At 44.1% G+C, this 6,000-nt stretch overlaps 1 protein-coding gene across 2 annotated transcripts in view; it reads left to right on the top strand.

The window, feature by feature from the left end:
• Window positions 1-1,820: 1,820 nt before the first annotated feature.
• LOC146197445 (cytospin-A-like) overlaps window positions 1,821-6,000 on the top strand; it is a 44,071-nt gene continuing 39,891 nt past the window's right edge. For both annotated transcript variants that reach the window (XM_084599267.1, XM_084599268.1), the window contains exon 1: window positions 1,821-1,942. The gene's annotated coding sequence lies outside the window, so the exon portion shown is untranslated. The remainder of the gene's footprint in view (window positions 1,943-6,000) is intronic.

Genomic DNA, 6,000 nt, shown 5'->3' with positions numbered 1-6,000 from the left:
AAGTTTGTCAGCATGACGTCTAGTACCTTTTCTGAATTTCATTTCTTTTTCAATACATCTATTTTGACTCTGTAACGTTTCTCTGTATTTTCAATACGCGTTGTACTACATCTATTACAAAAAAAAAATTGTTTATTTTGCATTTTCTCACAGCACGATGTACTAGACAAAGTATTATTTTAATCATCCGCATTCGCACTCTCACCTACATCAATTTAAGCTGTTTCAAGCGTTCTTGTAACTTTATTTCCCTCACTTCCTTTAATGCATCACTAGTTAGAAACTTGCATTAATGGTTCAGTTGCTATAAGCGGATCCTCGAGGTTTCTGTTACCGACCTCCGCCAAAGATGTCTTCATTACACGACCCACGGGTCTTGGGAGCCAGGAGTTGAATGACACACTAATTTTCGCGTGGCTCATAAACTAACAGTTGTTGATGGCTTACCATTAGCGATCTCCTATAACTCCGCCAGGCAGATGCGAATTTTCGATTGTTCATGTGTTATTCCGGTCATAGTGTAAAGCTTCTTCAGTCTAACATTCTCACAAAAAAAAAGAGGGATCTTTGATCCTACCTCTTGCTTATAAAAATATTTTTGCCTGGCTGTCTTCGGCAAAGCTTCACTTAAGCTGTTGAACTGAAATCACTAAACTGCACGCACCAGTGGGCGGACTAAGCCGCATGCCTCTCATGATTACACCTAAACAAACTCGCAACTCAACCTGTTATCGTTCATCATTTGCCAATAACCATTTCATGCTCCAAAGCACGCTGTCGCGATAAAAAAAAAAAATTAAACTCATAATCAATTCTGGTGCCATATTCTCTCTTCTATATCCCGTTTACAAATATATTTGAGGCTGGAATTTGCGTTCGATTATGATACAGCTTTTCGCGAACTTTTACCTTCTACAGCAGTGCACCACCTGAACAGCACTGACGGCGACTCGTCGCAAAAATAACGTGCATTCTATGCGTTCTGTGAACAATGTTTGTGTTTTCATAAACCGTGCACTGCAAGACAGGTTACATAAGCGCCACGCTTTGGGTCTCCTGATTCTGAGAAAGAAGTACGTGACAAAAAAAAAATGAAGAAACAGGCAGTTGGCAAGAGGCGATGTTCATTGCAAGGCGCTTCAGTACCCGAAACGTCTTCAACAGCATGCTGCACAATCTGGACGGTCAGTGACCTATGCCCTGCATCACGTTTAGCGGGGCCACTGTCTCTCTTCACCCCTTGCTTTAAAGTTCAGCACGGGCGAAGAAGGGGACTGGTCGCGAGGGAGAAAGGGCGCAGTACGTTGCCTTACTGACTGCGTCGGACGCAGCCCGGGTGACAGTGCTAGCAGTGGTTGTGGTGGCGACAGCCGGGTTCGAGGAGAGAAGGGCTGCTAAGTCTTATGAGACAGAGAAGACACGTAACAAATAAAGAAAAAAAGGCTAAGGGGGTGAAATGGGGAGAGAGAGGAGAAGAAGCTGAGAGCGAGGGAAGAGTTGCAGCGAGTGATGCGCCTAGCAGCGTCCTGCCACGCACAAAAGTACAGCAGCAGCCTTCAGCTAAGAGTTCTCTTTTTGCCGCCCGCCAGCGAGCCGGCGTCTATTTTCGGGAGGTGCTCCCCGGTCCGGTGGCGGGGCTGGCGTTCGGGGGCTTCCTGAGGGCAGACGTCACGTTCCCATTATATGAAAGTGGAGAGAAGGTGACGACTGTGGTGGGCTAAGGAGGGTTGGGGGGAAAGGAAGAGGGGTTGAGACCCGGGTCTCTCTTCAGCACCCCTCCCCCTATTTTTTTCCCAGCCCGACCACCAGGGGATCCCCTTTCCGGCCGCCTTCTTCTTGGCGGCCACACACGCACGCATCGCGCGCGACGCGACGACTCACAGACACCTTGCCCAGGGGCGCGCGTAGAACCACCGGCCAGTCAGGCGTACGAGTCAACCAGGTAAGTACATACCTGTCACTCTGCGCGAAAAATGCTGCATACAGGCAGTCCGACCCCTAGCCGCAGTTGAAGACTGACAAGTGTTCTACGTAGCGAGAACAGGCGTCCCGTGTGCGAATTATAGGGACCAATGGATAACGGCTACCTCAGGACCAGGTTGCCATCCTGCCGACAACAACTTGGCACAGTTGCAGGGAGACTTCAACGGACTTCTACATTGTCGAACTCACCTGGCGCTACCTTCTTCGACCACGATAATCATAGTACACTGGATTGGCAGCCACGGTGGCATTTTTCTTTTTCGGGCTTAACGACCAGGGCGAATATGTCGCTGGAAAGAATGTTTCCAGACTCGAATCATGCGCTGTCGAACTTTGGGAGGCATAAGACTTGCGCATAACAACAGCACCGTGCTCTCGTCCGAGTTTCCAGGGGTCAGCAATTGTCGCGTATTTTGCAAATGAAGAGGTTTTGGGGAAAGAATCAATTGGCTCTCATCTGAAGCAGTACACGGCTCGTTGCGAGCTTGGAAAGCGCTTGTGAGATTACACAGGCGCAGGTGGTCATGGTGCTTAATGGCAAGCAGGAATAGTATCTGTGAATATTGTTGTGAATGGCAGATGGTATTTTAAGCTACGACAGCGTTGTAGTCCGTTAACTATTATTGCGCTTGGGCAACAACTGTGTAAACCGGCATGGAACGACAGCGGTACGTTCTGTGCGCTTCCGTACGCTCACAGAACCATTTATTCCCTTTTAGCGTTAATGCTTTTAGCGTTTCAGCGCTTTTAACGCTTTTAGCGTTAAAAGCAAAAAAAAAATAAGATAAAAGGAGGCTCCGCGAACTTACTCAGCTTGCACAGAAGTATCTGCGTTCAAGTTTGCGCGTCTTGTGCAAAGCTCGAAACACGGGCCCAGTGCAGTTCCCATTACTTTTATTAATTCATCTTAATGCACGCTCTGTCATGCAAACTTGACTTCAAGCCCGCGTTATCGCGCATACTCTAAGTACGCTCTGGAGCAGGGGAATATAAACACAACTCGCATCCAGCGCCGTCGACGGCCTTGCGAAGAAACATTCCTTCCTGTTTGTTTACGCAGTCATCAACGAAGAAAATGTGGGCCGGACGCGCGGCGCGCGCCTGGGAGCTCGTTTTGAGGCCGTCAGCAAGAGAAAAGAAATGGCTCGAGGAGGCGCGCCAAAATATGCTTCATTGCTTTCTTTTTTTTTTTTTCTTTTTTACAAGCGGTTTAATGCAGCTAGGCCAAGTGCCTACGCGGTTGGGAGGATTACCACTTCAAAAGAGAAACGACATGCTGCCTGTGCTTTATTTAGGGGCCGCTAAACTACAAATGCCATGGTAGAATCAAGGATTCAATTTACAATGTTTTCCTCTTAACTTTGGACCGAGGCCTTAATTCTAAGCTGTCAAGGTAGGTCCTCACTTGTAACAGCGACGCAGCGTATATGTTTGAAAAAGAACGGAGGTTAGCCAGAGATGTCTCCTTGGGCACCTTGCTCTAGGAAAAGGGTAAAAGAATGTCGAAAAGATGAACGAAATCGGAACGTGACCAATTCGTATATCGCAACTGTGGATTATCTTTAAATCTGATCTAGCATTATCATCAACGCAGTATGCCACTAATGCGGTATTCCCGCACGTGACTGTATAAGTGGGGCACGCGTGACTCACTTTGGTTTTATACATGGCGATTAAGAATGACAACAACTATAGCCGTACCAATATTGATAGCAAAGGACAACCAGCAAAACGAAAAGAATAAAAATAGAGATTTCAGTCACAACACAATGTCTTCTCCTGAATCAGTTGCTTAATGACCACAGATTCAAACGCAGTGAGAGGAAAAGACGGCTCGAGAACGTCCAACACACTGATGCCTCTTTTAACGAGTGCGTTTTACGAACCATCTTATTTCGCTTTGTATTTGAGCTCATGTTCTTTCTTGACCTTGTGGGATGAAGCTAGTTGTGCAGTAGAAGAACAAACGTTGTTTAGCGGAGTTCATTTTGCTACACAAATGAAATTTTGTGCTATCCTGTGAGATTACTCATGAATACCGCAACCATCATACGAGGATGTTCCCTGCGTGCCCTCCACTGTTACAGTTCAACAGCCATGAATTCATGACCCGGATCATAAACGGCACACCTCTGTTCCTCTACATTTTAGCGCTAAGCTTCTGCGGGAGTCGACGTTTCTGCGTCCACGACACGATTCGGTCAATGCAGAAGTTATGAATCTTTTTTTTTTTTGTTTACGTACTTATCCATTTAAATTAATGCAACCTACTATTTAGGAATGCATGAAAAGGGAACAGGTCCCCATAAAACTAATAAAAAAAAAGAATTTTAAATACGGAGGCTAAGAACCGGGAAGAAAAAGAAAATCAGGAAATGTATTCAATATCTAAAAGTAGCCAAACATATTATTAAAGAACTGCAAACGCACCGGTAATATTTGCCTCATATCGTCAACCAAATAGTTATCGCTGTAATGCCTGTCAAAAGTTTTAGGATTGAGCAGCTCTTCCTGAAAACACCGGATAAATGATTGTTTTTCCAAAATCGTGGCTGTAATCAGTGATTCGTGTAATGACGTGTTCTTTCCGTGCTCTACTTTCCAAGGAGGCGTAGGGAGGAGGTTTAGTCTACTGCTTATTATTTTAATGTGCAGATGTCAAACGAAAGGCACACTGTAAAACCTGCGTTATGCAACAATGTGTAATGTTCAGTAAGTTGGCGTTGCCAGATAATAAGCTGAGGGCACGTATGAAATAAGCGTAGCTCCAGATTAGTAACGGAAAAGTCATACGCACACATAACTCTGTGGACAAAAAAAAAAAAAAAAGATAAATTGAAAGGTGCTCAAATGAGGCCGAGTATCGATTACGAGCTTGTAAATCCCAGCTAAATGCAGTTTTCGAGTTAGTATTAGTTACTGAATAATGTTGCTATTTCTGATACATGATAAGAAGTTGTATAAACGGAATAAAACAAATATCAAAATGCTGTTATTTTGAACCGCCTTTAATTTTATTCTGTCAAAAATTTTAAACCGGGGTCTACAATTGTGTTCTGCCGAGCTTGGGGCCTGGACCCAGGACTTCTCTCTCTTTCTCTCTCTCTCTCTCTGCTGTGCAACAACCTCATTAGTTTGGCTTATTGAGGCTTCTTTGTATTTTATTGTGGTCGTCGCTCTAAAAATGTCAAACATTAAGGGATGATAGATGCTTTACGAGTTAAGGAACAATTAGCATTGCACGGTTTGATGTTCATCCAAATTCATCACGTGCGCCCAGCAGAAGCAAATCAATTGATTGACTGCTAAAAAATATCAGTCATCACTGATAGTTTTCTATTGGTTCAGAACATTATCGTCGCTCCTGAAAGATGGACGCTCGCAGAAGAGCGAAGATCACGCTGGATTGCTTTACATCATGAACTGTACGCACCGCAATCAGTGGACTTGAGATGGGGCCAAATATCAAAGAAGGATATGTTCAATATAATGCATTTTACTTCGAATCAGTACTGAAGGACTTACTCTGTTAATAATCGGTATTCTTGATGCATCTATGAAAGTCGTGTATCTCGAAGGCACTCACTAACCTCGCTTTGCACTGAAGTGTTTTTTTTTTATAGCTCTCAGAATAAGCATAACATTTAATTTGCATTTTTCTATGTGTAAATTAAACAATTTATGGTGTATTTGCGAGCAGAGGGCGTGAAATAACAATCAATACAGCACACACTGAAAATATTAACTTCCTTCAGATATGAAGGCTGGTAGGGAATTCCCACACCTCCCTCTTTCAAATAGCTCAAGGTTTCCGAGCTGCAGCCTAATGCAGTAGAATTATAGAAAAATGAAAATACACCATCACTGCATGTCTGCGCTAGATATATGTCTTGCTACGAAAAAACAAATCCAGAATGATACACGTTCTTAGCATTGTAAGGAAACCATAAAGTATGTTCACTCTACAGATTTCGTAATTTTAGGCACTACTATAGGCAATTCCGAGAAATGCCACGT

Source organism: Amblyomma maculatum, chromosome 3 (assembly GCF_055883805.1).
Source record: "Amblyomma maculatum isolate TAMU_Amacu chromosome 3, ASM5588380v1, whole genome shotgun sequence".
NCBI lineage: Eukaryota > Metazoa > Arthropoda > Arachnida > Ixodida > Ixodidae > Amblyomma > Amblyomma maculatum.
Note: the sequence above shows the minus strand (reverse complement) of the source record. Positions and strands in the feature narration are given on the sequence as shown.